The sequence below is a fragment of the Sinohyriopsis cumingii genome, chromosome 1, assembly GCF_028554795.1.
Source record: "Sinohyriopsis cumingii isolate HCF-2022 chromosome 1, ASM2855479v2, whole genome shotgun sequence".
Taxonomy (NCBI): domain Eukaryota; kingdom Metazoa; phylum Mollusca; class Bivalvia; order Unionida; family Unionidae; genus Sinohyriopsis; species Sinohyriopsis cumingii.
In genome coordinates, this window is record NC_142961.1 from 113,977,279 (window position 1) to 113,992,366 (window position 15,088).

Here is a 15,088-nt window from a genome sequence, read left to right on the forward strand (position 1 = left end):
TTTACTTTTTTAATGACAGACGTGTAGTATACCGTTCACTCGCTGTAATTAAAAAAATATTAATTAAAATGTTAAATATCTAAACTTTATTAAAATTATCAAATGGATCTGTGATATTCAAATAAAAATATATATTAAGACAACTGGGATGAATTGAAAAAGTCGTGCTGTCCCTACACGAAAACTATATAGCACACACACAATATAGCATATATACACATAGCACACACGGAACGTAGGAGACCTCTAGCCAAGGTCAACTAAGAACTCGGGGGAGGGATTTCGAGTAAGGTGATAGAAACCGAACTCGGATGAACAACCTTATAGATAACACTAGGACATAAATACCCCATCAAAAATGTATTTTGTTTTCATCAAAATTCTTTAAAAAAAGTAAACAACATACCTGGGGGAAAACAACAACACATAAAACACATTTTCTTTTTTTTTTTGAATAAATATGGAATCGGTAATTTGAATATTTTAATTGCCGATTGTACATTATTTTCTTCATAAAATCAGTTTGAAATCATACTGAAACTGTCATGGGTTATAATGGCATACCGCTGTGGATTGTGTCTTTTTTGCAAACCATTGGGCAAATGTATTCAGAAAATGTTCAATTCATAGAAAGAAAAGTTTAAATTTATGTTATTGAAGATTTAGCTTTAAAATGCAATTATGTAGGTCAGAAATTTATGGGGCAATGCTAAGTCGTGAAATACTCGAGAATTGCAGTAAAGTCAAAGTTGTTTTCTGACTTAGCTCCATTTTGTGAAAAGGAAAAGAAAAAGCAAGCAGCAAAGCAAATACTATTTAACCACTGCCTAATGTTACTAAAAGTATGTAGACAAATAATAAAATCTTGCATTTGCAATCTACTTCTCTAACAAAGCTATAAGTAACTAGTTACATTAAGAAAACCCCTCTTTCTAAATATAGATGGACTCATATGTTGACTGTGTCAATTCGGTTGGAAAGATGGGTTTAATCAATTCATATACCAGCTTTAATGCTTCAGTGTTGTAAATATATATCTACAGTAATGTTTTATTGGCAACAAAGAAATTAGGATAACAGTATGATTTTAAGACACGTGCATTTCCTTTCATGTACATTGTATGGGGGGTTGTTTCAAACATTTTTTGTGAACTTTCAGAAAGGTTTTTAAAAAGTATGACTAAGGGTACTCGAGTAAACATTTTTACTAACTTGCAATTAGAATACTGTAATCTAGTTACTGAGTTAAAATTATTACAATGTATAGCTTCTTTTGTTCTCTTTTAAAGTCGTATGGCCCCAATACACTGCCTATAATATGATAGTTTTTATACAGGTGCCAAATGTGTTTATATCTGACATACAACTCAGAAAATGTTCTACATGAAAATAAGGTATTGCTTCAAACCAATGTTCAGTGCAAATATGCATACTGAGACGCATACTGGGAAATAGAGGGCATGATTCAAATAAGAAAACGAAGAATCACGTACAAATCACATTTCATGCTTTGCTTCCACTTCTCCCTGTTCAGCTCACACTTCTTCATGTTCTGTCCAAAAGGATATGTTACTTCTCCCTAAAGTTCAAGTCTAGCTTGACCCCTTTTGTGCCGTTCATGTTACTCTTGTTTCCTGTTAATTACCAAGTACCATTTACAAAGAATACTTCAATGGAAAGCTATGTTACAAATCCTAAACACACAAACACACACACACACACACACACTGGAAAGAGCCACTGTATGTTGTGCGGTGGATATGTCAACTTCCACCCTCTGAGACAGAAGTATTTTGACATGAACTGCATGAATAAACTTTGATTGTGTACCACCTGAGAAAATATTTTACTTTTCGAGGCAATGTTGTGTGTGTGTATATATATATATATATATATATATATATATATATATATATATATATATATGTATGTATATAATATATATATAACAGATTTTATGTGTTAGCTTTATCTTTGATTTTATATACATTTTACACAATTGTGAAATCTTTACATTTAATATTTTATCTAAATAAAGTTATTATTATTATTATTTTTTTTATTATTATTATTATTATTATTATCATTATTATTATTTTCTTGTACTTAATGCTTACATTTATTTATCTTCCTAAATTTATGGCAGTTCGGTTGTACATTTTTCCGACTTCATCAATTTGCACCATATAGATATTCAATATATTCTTAAAACAGGAAGATAATCACAGTCACTACCATCAAAATAGTGATAATCTATAATCACCGAATGGAAATGTACATATTTAGATTGCTTTACTTTCATTCCTTATGAGTTTAATTTCTTTTATTTTAGACTATGACAAGATGTTTAAACTCAGTAATAACTTATTGATGTTGGTAACAGGAGAAGCTGGAGACACTGTCCAATTTGCAGAATTCATTGCCAAAATGTCCAACTATACAAAATGAGATACGGTTTGCAATATTGTTTTATCTTCTAAATATTCCTAGACAAGACATGGGCATTGCTTACACTAGTTTTGTTGTTTTTGAAGTTGGGTATAATTGAACTGTGCATAACAGTTATTCCTTCATCAATGTGAACACTTGAAAGAAACTTTTGTTTTGTTGAATGTGTATGTAAGCATCTATGATTGTTCAGCAAATAAACGATGCTCTTTGTTGTTTTAACAGTGTTTAAACTGGTAAAATTGATCAAAACTTTCACAGAGTTTGAATTGGACAGTATTGTCCAATCATTAAAATGCAGTAATAATAATAATAATAATGATAATAATAATAATAACTGCCACTTCGGTATGTGTGATTCACACTAGGGCAATACATTTTCCGTGGACACTATTTAAAAGAGTGCAGATAAGTACTTTAGCTTGTAAAAATTAGTCAGCAAATCTGTTTTCATATTTTGGGAAATGGACTGCAGTGAAAATTATGCTACTGCAAAAAATAAAAATAAAATGTTTTGGCACACGTGAAGGCAACAAAGAAAAATCAAACTCAGAATGTATATCTCATACTGACGCGGTCTCAACTACAGTGAAGGGTGATAATAAATATTGTTTGACTTAAAATGTGAAAACTGAGTGAGAGAAGCAGTTTTCATGGTTTGCAAAAGTGGAATCAGATGGTACATTAAAAGCAAGAATTTTTGGGTTATGTAAGACTGCTGGAATGCAAAATCATTTCATTTGCAATGAAAATACTAACTTGAAGATATCAGGATTTAGCCATCAAGAAATTACAGGATCCATATGGTCATTAGAGGTGATTGGAAGTCATTGAGAAATGAAGTATGTCAGATTATTGAAGCTGGAAAGTGTTAATGGAGATTCCAGTGAGTGGTTTTGAAGCCAATAATAGCGTTAGATACAAGTGCATTATCCATGCTGGATGAACAAAAACAGACAGCATGCCAGTCAACCTTGCATTCAGCAGTATTTCAAGATTAAATGTAGAAAAGCAGAATAACAAACTGAAATAAAATACATGAAGTTTTTGTTTTATTTTCTCATACAATTTAGTTCTGCTGGATATTATGCTACAAAACCATATAGTAACTTTACTCAAGCAGAGGGTGCTAACTCTATGCAGCTTTTGGAAATTAACATTGGACTGGGAGATCATAACGGACCTTTTTCTACACCATATCATGTGTTCATGTGATAATGTCGTGCATGGAAATTTGCCCTTGGGCATTGAAAATTATGAGTTTGAAGTCAAAACTACTAAATTTTGCAAATTCCCCAATTTGTCCAATGCTGACTTCTTTTGTTCTGTCACATTTATATTGTTCAGTCAAAGAAGAGTAAAAAGTAAAGAAATTAAGTAATCTGAAAAACTAGTTTGCTGATGTGTAGAGTGCAGTATATAAAGTTTTTGTGACAATTGCTGACAAATAGTCTCTCTCAAATGTGATCTTATGTGATTGAAAGTTGGATCCAGATGTGTAATCAAATAACGATCATGTACGTTTTTGTTTTCCTTTCTATCCTTTTGAAAGTGGTGAATTGTGAGTTTATACCATGGACTCACAGAACAGGCTGGGGACTCCTGAGTGCCATGAATAAAGAGCCCGGACTTCTAACCCAGAAACTCCTTAGATAGCCTTGGCTGTTATGGTTTGGATAAGAGCATGGAGATGTGCAGTCACAGATGCCCCTCTTTATGACATTCATGGGAGTCATAAAATTGACCTGTGTTATAAGTGGGGGAATTTTATTCTGAGGGGTGTTCCAATAAGGATGTGTCCTGATTGTGCATCAAAATACAAATATAGTGTTCAGTGATATTAAATCACATTATAACCAGATTTTATGATTCAAGAACTAAAATAAAGCGAACTAAATTAAGTAGCAATGAAAAAAAGATTTTACCAATTTAATGGGATTCATTACAGTGTCAGAATTATAAATGAGGCATGGTGTAGAAGAGTTCTGTAGTGGGGAATCACTTTATACTGCGAAGTTCTTGTTATTAGTAGGCACCCAACTGCATCTAAATAATTATTACATGTACCATTTTTATTCATCAAACCATAGTAAAGACTCATGATTAATTGATTATAAACTTGAGAAAATGAAGATGAGATTCCAAATACAGCATGAAAGAAAGAAAAAAAATTGTCATTACAATATGACATTACTTATTGTCACTGTGGTTGTGTTAAATAATATTTATAATCAGATATGCTTTAGTTTAATAGGAAAAGTGTCTGCATGAAATTGATGATGTTGCTAATACACACAGAAGAATATTTCTTTGGAAGTGGGAAGCACATCGGTTTTGGATTAATTTCTATAGCTATCCTAATTTGTATAACATTTACATATGCTAATGTGATCATCAGTACTGGCAGAACATTTGCATTGGGTGAATTTAATGATGACTTTGAATATTACATGTATTTTCAGGTTATGATTTGTCTCCAAATGCTGCTGCCAACTTTACCAGAAAAAAACTTGGCAGACTACCTCAGAAGTAGTATAAGTAACCAAATTTATTACTTCTACTAGTCGTTGTTCAGAACAGCTTATGAGATAACTGGCTGTCTATCATCTGTCCATTAGCACAAGTTTGTTATTGCTATTTCTCCTCAGCTATTTGCTGGATTGCCATGAAACTTTTTATGCACATTCATCCCATTTATTAGTTGGTCTTAAATGAAAATGGTATCACTTGGAAATCCATTATAACCACCTTGAAAATCTTATCACTACTTTTACTTGACATATGACTATATCAACACGTGTTTTTCAGTAAAAGTCATCACATCATATCTGATAGACCATCAGTGAAAATGGTGCTGATTTGCCCTCCGATATGTCCTGCATTGCATCCAGCTTAAATTTCTCTATTTTTATTAATCCTTTGGAATGAAAAGTCATATCAACATCTAGTTTTCACTAAATGACTTTATATGATGTATATGATACTTGTTGGATCCTAAATAAAGATGGTGCCAATCTGACATCCAATATGGTTATATGGTAGCCATCTTAAAGGTCTTCATGCTGCTTGTTACCCAGAATTGACAGGGGCTTTCACCAGAGACCATTTTGTGGTGTCTGGATGGTCCTCAATGAAAACACTAACATTCTAACATATTGCATTGCCACTTTACATTCAAATAGGGCTCTTAGGTAATTATCTTTAAAATCATGTTATTGCTAAAGAATATCATAGATGGTTTCAACATTCGTCAGTTTCAAAGAAAAATGATTTTGGAATCATGGAAATTCTTTACAGATGGTAGAAATAAGTTCAATATTTTGCTCTCAAATGTTGACAATATTGTCATAATAAGACTGAATTAATTTCAAAGCATATTTGTAAATTTAAAGCTCGTTTTCGCTGTGTAGTCTTGTTAATCGGAATGAAAGTATGACCACTTCAAAATACATGATAACCGAAAAGTCACTTACATAGGCAGGTTTAATTTGAACAAATTTCAATGATAATGTTGCACTTTATCGTGTTGTGTAGATGAAATTGTCTGATAAAAAGAAGTTGGGTTCAAAAGACCAAATTTATCTGCTATATGTATGACAGGTCTGAGCAAATCCCACAGCGTGACATCCATGATGAATGAAATTCTTGGTTGGGCTAATGAAAATTTCTCAGTGGCTTGTCCGATACACATACTGTGTCAGCGTGAATAAGTACAGCTATCATACTAAGATTCACAGTTAGTTTGTAAAATAATCTGTTTTGGATAAATCAAATGCTTCACAACTAAATGGTGTCAGTTAATATCAGTAATAATAGTTACCACCAGGCCTATCTACTGTTACCAGCACGCAAAAAGAAGACATGCCAACACTATACAGGATGGATCTTCTAGTAACAATATCACGCGATCAGTGATGACACTTTGTTATGTACGTCTTAGGCTGTTTTGGCAGTTCAGATCAAAGAGGTCTCTCTGCAGATATACTCATCTGACACCTTTAGTAACCAGACACTAATTCTGTCAGGGAATATACCACAAATCTTGACTCTTGGCTGTCAGTATGTTACTTTAAGTGATAATACTAACTTAAAAACACTTAAAAAGCTTCATAGGCGGAAGAAGATACCTAACTTGCAAATAAAAACGACATGTTGGTTGTCCTAAATTTTGCTCAAGATTTAGATGTCAGCAGCATATTTTAAGGTCTTTGCAGAAATACGGTATGTTTTAGTCCCATGTCTTGGGTTGTTCAGAAATTTTTTAGCTTGCTTTTTCTTTGTGGATCCAAAGAATCTGTAGTGAAGGTAAATGCTTTTTAGTAATTTGCATAGCAATACAAAACCATCCATTACAAGAAATATGTATTCAGTTCTTCTTTTGATAGAAAAGGATTATGTTTATTACATGTTGTTGAATTAGGTTTATCGTAATGGTGTAAAAGTAAATTTATCACTTGATATAAAATCAGATTTATCATGTGCTATAGAATTAGGATATCACATGATGTAGAATTAGATTTATCTTACTATATACTGTCGAAGTACATTAATCGCATGCTATAGAATTCGATTTATCATAAATATGTAATTAGGTTTATGATTATGTTTATCATATAATTTAGCTAGTTTTTAATCTATGGATTTATATTTATCTTTATTTGTCTTTCCAAGTTTGCATATTTATAGGTATTTAATTTTGTGGACTAACCATGACCAAGACCGAAAATATTGATCTTAAACATTATGTCAGCAACAAATGGCAGTCAATTAAGTAGTTAAAGCAATACTATCACTGGTATGAGCACAAATCAAACACATGTCAAGATCAATTCGTTACACTCAGCACTAAAAGTATCTGATGCAGCCAATAACACTAAGCTAATTAGTTATTAAAGTACATGTATATGATCTCATAAAACACAGAAGTTACACCATAGTACTGTCTGATATCCATGGTGTCAACACAGTGGCTTACGAGTGGTAAGATCTTGGATTCCCATTGGTCTAGATAATGTCATCATTCCACATTTAAACCATACATATCACCAGCTGCCCCTTGCTCAATACAGGTGTCAGACTGTGTAAATATTTGATGTGTTCAGAGCCATTCAGTGATGCTAACTCATTTGAAAGACAATTGAATCACTCCTTTGTTTGAGACTACCTGATGTATGAGCCAACACTTTACAATAAGTTAATACTACAAAGAAGAATTAAAATCTCATGTCCATAACTAGTGTGCTAAAAAGGTAAAGGAGATCATCATGGAAAAAAGGAACGTGCCACTGGTGAAGATCAGTGTACTGTATTAGTGGACCTCAAAACCTCATTAATCAAGCCAGAGTGGACCTTACAACCTCATAAATCAAGTCACAGCGGACCACAAAACATCATCAAGTCATAGTGGATTGATTAGAAAATCTCATCAATCAAGTCATAGTGGACCTTAAGACCTCATCAATCAGTCATAGTGGATGATGAAACCATATCAGTCAAGTCATAGTGGACCTTAAGACCTCATCAATCAAGCCATAGTTGATTTGAAAGCCTCATCAATAAAGTCATAGTGGATTCTAAAACCATATCAATCAATTAATAGTGAATCAATGACCTCATCAATCAAGCCATAGTTGATTTGAAAACCTCATCAATCAAGTCATAGTGGATTGTAAAACCATATCAATCAAGTAATAGTGAATCATGAACCTCATCAATCAAGCCATATTGGGTCTTAAAATCTTATAAATGAGGCCAGTATATGCTGAATGGGTAATTGTGGCTCATTTGAAAATGTCTGAAAGACTCAAATTAATTATCCCTGGGCTTGAGAAAGCTTGTTTTTTTTTTGTTGCGTCTTTAAAATTGTGGCTTGAGCCAACAACAAAATCCACAAAACTGGTACCTCTTGAGAATTAGTGGAAGCACAGTATATGCTACAGAATTAGGTTTATCTTATGCTAAGGATTTTGATTTTTCATTTGCTATAGAATAAGATTGGCATATGCTATAGAATTAGGTTCATATTATGCTACATAATTAGATTTATAATATCAGAATATCATTTGCTGCGTTACTGATCACTGCCTTCTCACCTCTGTCTGCGCCGGTTCGAGGCTCGGATTCAGCCGATGTTGGTAATGTGAGAACGTTTGCCAGTAGCTTCTCGTGGGTCGGTGGTTCTTTCTAGGGTTTTCCCGGGTTCTTAATACTGGCCGCCATGTATAGCCTATCGTGTGCTGAAAAATGGCATTAAACCCCACAACAACAACAACAACAACAACAACTATATCCCGCTGTAACGTACCCTGCGATAACACGAATTCGGATATTACGCAGTTGTGGTGTGGCTCCCGAAATTTCACATATTTATTCGCACATGAAAAAGTATTTTTTTTAAAGTACGTGAAATAGTGTATAAAGAATATATTATTATTTTGGAGAAGAGATCGTGTATGAATTCAAATATAATACGATCGTGGCGTGGTGTCTGAAATTTTAAATACACGTGTATTTTTCTCGTACCTAGATTTTTTTTTTTTAAAGTATGATAAGTAGTGAGTAAAATGTTTATTATCATTTGGAGGAAGAGTTTGCGTATGAATTCAAATATAATATGATCGTGGTGTCGCTTCTGAAATTTAACAATTTCACCAGGTTCTTGAATTGTTATGCCAACATCGGAAATGTTACTTATTGCTGATCCGTGATTAAAGCTAGCAAGTCGTCTTTGTGACTGTCATCCATTAATTGTGTTTACAATCGTTGCTCAAACAATAGCTGACATATGTGTCTTCTTTAACAGCACACACAATCGAGCAGCAGACAATGCGGTGGTTGATAAAAGATTCACACAATTCAATAAACATCAAAAAAGGAAAGCTGCCAACATGTTTGCTGGGTTTGGCGGTGTTATTAGACGCAATCAGTTGACCAGTAAATAAAGTCAACTTTATTAGCTGGAAATTGAAAGGGTATGAAACTGTACATGCGTTCAGCTTAAAAATCTTTGTAAAAGTATTTTTCACGTTTCTTTCGATATTCACAAAACCTGAAGTAAAAGTTAAATGCACGCTGAAAGTTTGTGTTGTTTGTTAATTATTCTTGCTGTAGTCGTTCAAATGAATATGCGTACAAGTGATAATTACTGGGATAAAGGTACACGGAAAAGCATGTGAGAAAATTTTAGTTGTATGAAATTTGTACAGACATCGTCCATAGACCCTGGAACGTAATAAACCGTACAAGTGCTTGGTCTTTCTTAACCTAATTTTGCTGTTATTTTTTCCCATTTTCTTCAGACACATATTGATATGTGACAAAATTACTGAATAGTTTAAATATGTATGCAGTTTTTGCAATGGAATTACACGTATTATGGATCAACTGTATGCCACGACGGTACGATATCAGACGGTAAGTAAACGTTGTTAATACTCGGTTCATGCTATATATGAGACATTGAATTCAGACAATGATCTGTGACAATATCATTGAATATTTTAAATCTGTGTGCAATTTTTTAATGGGATTACATGCATTATGGATGAATTGCATGCCACGACGGTACGATATTAGATGGTGTTGATACCCTATTCCTGATATACATTAGACATAAATAGACGCATATGTGCCAATGCGTTGTTCTCCGAAAAACGTAAAATACTATAAAAGACCGCATTAACGCGATCCCGCTAATAGCGCGATTCAATTTTTGGCCCCCAGTTATCGCGTTATAGCGGGGTTCCACTATATATATATATATATATATATATATATATATATATATATATATATATACAGAGAGAGAGAGAGAGAGAGAGAGAGAGAGGTTTGATCACATGTTATAGAATTTGGATTATTGTATGCTATATAATTGGATTTATCATAGTGTTAAAGAAATCAGGTATTTATAAGATACTATAGAATTAGGCTTTTCATATGTTACAGAATCTGGTCATGATCTGCTACTGAATTGGGTTTATCACATAGTCGGTACACTTTATGTATATTGTGTGTACCTTTTTTTTGATGATCTTAACATATCATTTATAACATTTTATGCAATTTTGATTGGTCTAAATCCATCCTTAAAATTCTTGTACAGCATTCTCTTTACTGACTGACTGCAGTCATGGGAAAATTTTCCTTTCCAGCTTTCTGGAACTATTTGCTTTTACTATTACTATCAACATTTTGGAGGCCATTTATCAAATCAATTGCCCAAAAGGGAAGTTAGGAAAGAAAAGTTAAGCATATCTGAATATGGTTGATTTATCACACAGGTGCTTGTTATACGATGTATGCATATAATGCGCTGAAAATGGCGTTAAAACTAAACGAGAAAAACAACAAATGAAGCTAAGGGTATAGGTCTGTTGGTAACAGTAATGGGGGAGTAGTGGGCAATATACATGTAACACAGATTCCACCCTATACACAAGAGTGGTTTTAATGTTACCTTATAGGAGTAAATAAACTTATCTCTGCTCACAGAAGAATGTGGACATAACTGGTCTCCCATCTGACAGAAATTTATCCAACCACAGCATGTTCATGTGGTTGAATAGCTCAAACAATCCAATATTTTTTCTTATGAGATGTAATTCCAAATTGGTGTCTACTCTAGTCTGCTGTTCCAAATCAAATAATGCAAATATCTGGTCACAAATACATCACAGCAGATCTGGAATTTCTGCATCCAATAATCTTCATTGACGTCAAGTTGGTTACTTATTCCTTATTCCCGATTGAATAAGGAATAAGTAACCAGTTACCGGTTGAATAAGGAATAAGTAACCAATAACTTTTTCCCGATTCAACTATTTCTACATACATTTGGGTACCTATTCCTTATTCACATCCATTTGGGTATTCATTCTTTATTCACAGTTTCATAAGTAATTGGTTATAACTTACTTATTGAAGATTAAAAGCCATTCAGGGCATGCATTGGTGTTATTCTAACTCAGTTAGAGAAATCAGAGTGTTCTTTGGTGCCAGCTATATAAAGCTGACTAGAGATGATTCACGGACTATGTTTTGTAATTTGTAAGAGGTTAGGATATTGGTGGGTATAAATAATTAGTAATTTGGAATATGATTAATTAGTTATGTTAGATGTTTGGGCCGCATCCTGTTGTGCATGGCGCGAAATGTTAGTATTTGTATTCGGAAAGCTTACTAATGACTCAAATAAACGTGAAACCACTAAAAACCATACAAGTGTGAAATTGGAGATTTCTTTTATGTGGTCATTGTACAGAAGAATTATTTTAAGTATCTACGGGTTTAGGAAGCCCTCAGTTGACATCTAATGTTGTCTTGAAGTACTTGGGTAAACAAGCATACGGGTAGGTGTATGAAACACGCTCAGTGCGAGTCAAATCCAAATAGTTTTGACATGGATCTTTGACTGACATTTTATCTCTAGAGGATGGTGTCAAGCCACAAAAGAAGTCCTGAAGAATCTTATGGAGAGGAATCAGCGAAAGAAAAGGGGCAATCTATGGGCACCGGGTATGAAAAAGAAGCATCATTTGGATCGATTGAATATATTGTAATTATTGAACCCATTTCTAGAATATATCGATTTCAGCGCCTCTCGGACAATATGTAGTTAGGGAATTCTTCCAAATGTAGGGAAAGTTAAAGAAAATTCGTCGACCCGATTTCTTGGAATCTGGAGATTAATATATGATAGTTGTAATAAAGTCCATTAGCCGATTACCTCTTCAGTCCATATCTGGTTCCCACAGTTCACCACTAAAATGATCTTGATATTTATTAATGTACGATATCTTCTAAACAGAGATATATTTGACTCCCAAAAGCATTTTTGACGGTGTTTGTCTAATGCAAGCGGAAAACTAAGAGGGTCTTTATGGATACCAGCAGTATTTAAAACCGTTACAATCTATGAACAGATTCAACCAAACATTGCCATGCTTGAACCCGTACTCGGCGAATTTTGATTTCACCCAGTTTGAAGTCGGTAATGAGTAAATAATCCCAAAAGTAGGAAACCGAAGAAGAAAATTTAGCCGAGACGATTTCACCGAATTCCCGGTTGGTTGAAAGAAGGCGAACAAAACACATTTGAGCAGAAGATTACACCTGACGTATATGGTTTGACCTCTACGTCTCCTCATTAGAGAGTTCTGACAATGGACCTTCTTTGATATTTTATGTCTGTGCGACAGATTCCACCCAAGAAGGAAGTCCTGACGAATATCGCCGGTAGAAAAAAAAACTGTGTACCGGGTATGAAAAACACTAAAATGTTGAAAGATTGTTTCAAACATTTGCACTAATTGAACCTCTTACTAAGAGGATTTTGATTACAACACCTCTTGTATATTATGTAAATAACAGAAAGAAAAAGTGGAAAAAACACGCTGAGCCAATTTCGAGAACTTCTCGGCTAGATAAAATTCGTCGAGCACAACACATGACGTAAGATTTTATATTACATTTACAATTGACCTAATAGTCCCCTGTTTATACAGTTTGTACATAGATCCAACTTTGATAATGTAATACATTTCGGGTATCCGCTATTTGCATATAGCTCTCCATTTTATGGATTTCATAGATTTTAGTGATAGCTTCGTTGATTTTGGGAGGTCGGTGTCCTCAGCCCGACGAATTAGGCAATTGCCTGGGGAAAACGTCACAGAATGCAGTGTTGTTAGATTCCAGAATGACATGGTTTAATTTTTTAGTGAGATCAGGTCAGAGTCCCATAAGTGTCATGAGTAGTTCCTATTAAAACCTACATGTATATAACGATTATGTGAGTCCATGTGCAGTATTCGTGATGAGTGACTGATAAATTGTACAATAGAGCAATTCAAAAGGGATGGTTTCGTTGCCTGAGACTCCTTGTGTTGGTCTTATGAAAGTAGAAATGGTGCAAGGTTACAGGCGAAATGAGTCTTAAAAGCTAGATTTAACGGGCCTGAGGTAGCGCAGATAAAATAGTTCCTTCTAAAGAACGAAAATACAACCGCTACGTTACGGAATTGGAATAAGGAACAACCGTGCACTTGTGAAGTTGTGGATTCAACATTAACCCCACATGGATACTTTATCTCTAAGAGATAGAGTCCACCTACGAAGGAAGTCCTGACAAATTTCGTGCAGACGAAACAGCAAAGGGCACCTTGAGGGTGGGTACCGTGTATGAAACACACACAAATGGTAATAAACTGTATCAATAGTTTGTACTCATGGGACCCTTACTTAGAGGATTTTGATTTCAACGCTTCTCATCATGTTTCGAAATTATGCTTTTATCTAACAGCAGAAAATGTTTAAAGAAAATTCGTCGAGCCGATTTCGAGAAACTCGCGACTAAATAAAGGAAGTCGAACATAACACATGCCGTAATATTATATACATATGAACTATTACGTCCACTCTATATACATTCTGGACATGAACCCTCCTTGGGGGAGGTACCGAGTATGAAAAACACGCAAATGTTAATAAACTGTGCCTACTGTTGAAACACATACCTACTTAGAAACCATTTTGGAAGCGTTGAAATTAAAAATCCTCTCTAAGTATGTTTTTAATTGGGTCAAATTATTGTAGCGTAAATATCCTCGGCTACACTATAACGATTTTAGCTAGCTTGAGTTCTTTATGATAGGTCTTTGTATTTGGAGTGATATCCCGATGAATCTCTCTGAAATCTATTGCTCCAGAGTGCGACAGATTTCTGTCTCAGCAGGATGCCTTATTTTTTCTGGCTTCTTGTCGCGAGTGGGTGGCCTGTGGTCTGCGATTGGGTCGTCAACTGGGTCGCTGCATCGTCGAATGGATCGTCGTCTGGATCGCTAGGTCGCCGACTGGGTCGCTGAACTGGTTACAGAGCGTCGGCTGGGTCTACCACAGGGTTATGGAGTCGTCGACTGGATCGCTGAATCACTGGCTGGGTAGCTGACGTGGTTGCTAAGTCCCCGACTTGGTCGCCGAATCGACGATTGGGTCTCCTCGTGAGTCTCAGAATCGTTGAATGTGTTGCTTTGTCGCAGAGTCGCCGACTGGGATGCAGAATCGTCGACTGTGTCGCTGACTGTGTCGCAGATTCGCCGACTGGGTGTCTTGTGGTTGCCGGATCAACGATTGGGTCTCTGAGTCGCAGAATCGTCGACTATGTTGCTGACTGTGTCGCAGAGTCGTAGAGTGTGTCGATGTCTATGTCGCAGAGTCGCCGATAGGTTCGCCAGCTTGGACGCAGAGTCGTCGACTGGGTCTAAAGACTCGGTCGCAGAGTCGCCGACTGGATCCCAGAGTCGACAATTGTGTCACTGACTTAGTCGCAGAGTCGCCGAATAGGTACACGAGTGAGTCGCAGAATTGTCGTCTGTGTCGCAAACTTGGTCGCAGAGTCGCCGACTGTGTAACTGACCGTATCGCCTGCAATGTCATGGTTGAGCGTCGTTACTCGATGAAGATGAACACACAGAGAGATGAATAGTGCGAAATGATGAGACAAGAGATATCATCAGTTCAAATGTGTATTGTCGCAAGATTTCCGCGTTTCTTCGACGAGTCTTGTAGCGCCTGTATCCTGGTAGACAAAAATCCTTGTCCCTGCACTTTTTTAAATTCACCAGCCTGGCATTTTCCTGTT

General features: G+C 35.2%; 1 pseudogene; it reads left to right on the forward strand.

The window, feature by feature from the left end:
• Positions 1 to 5,012, forward strand: part of LOC149807658 (proteasome subunit beta type-2-like) — a 30,404-nt pseudogene extending 25,392 nt beyond the window's left edge.
• Positions 5,013 to 15,088: the final 10,076 nt, after the last annotated feature.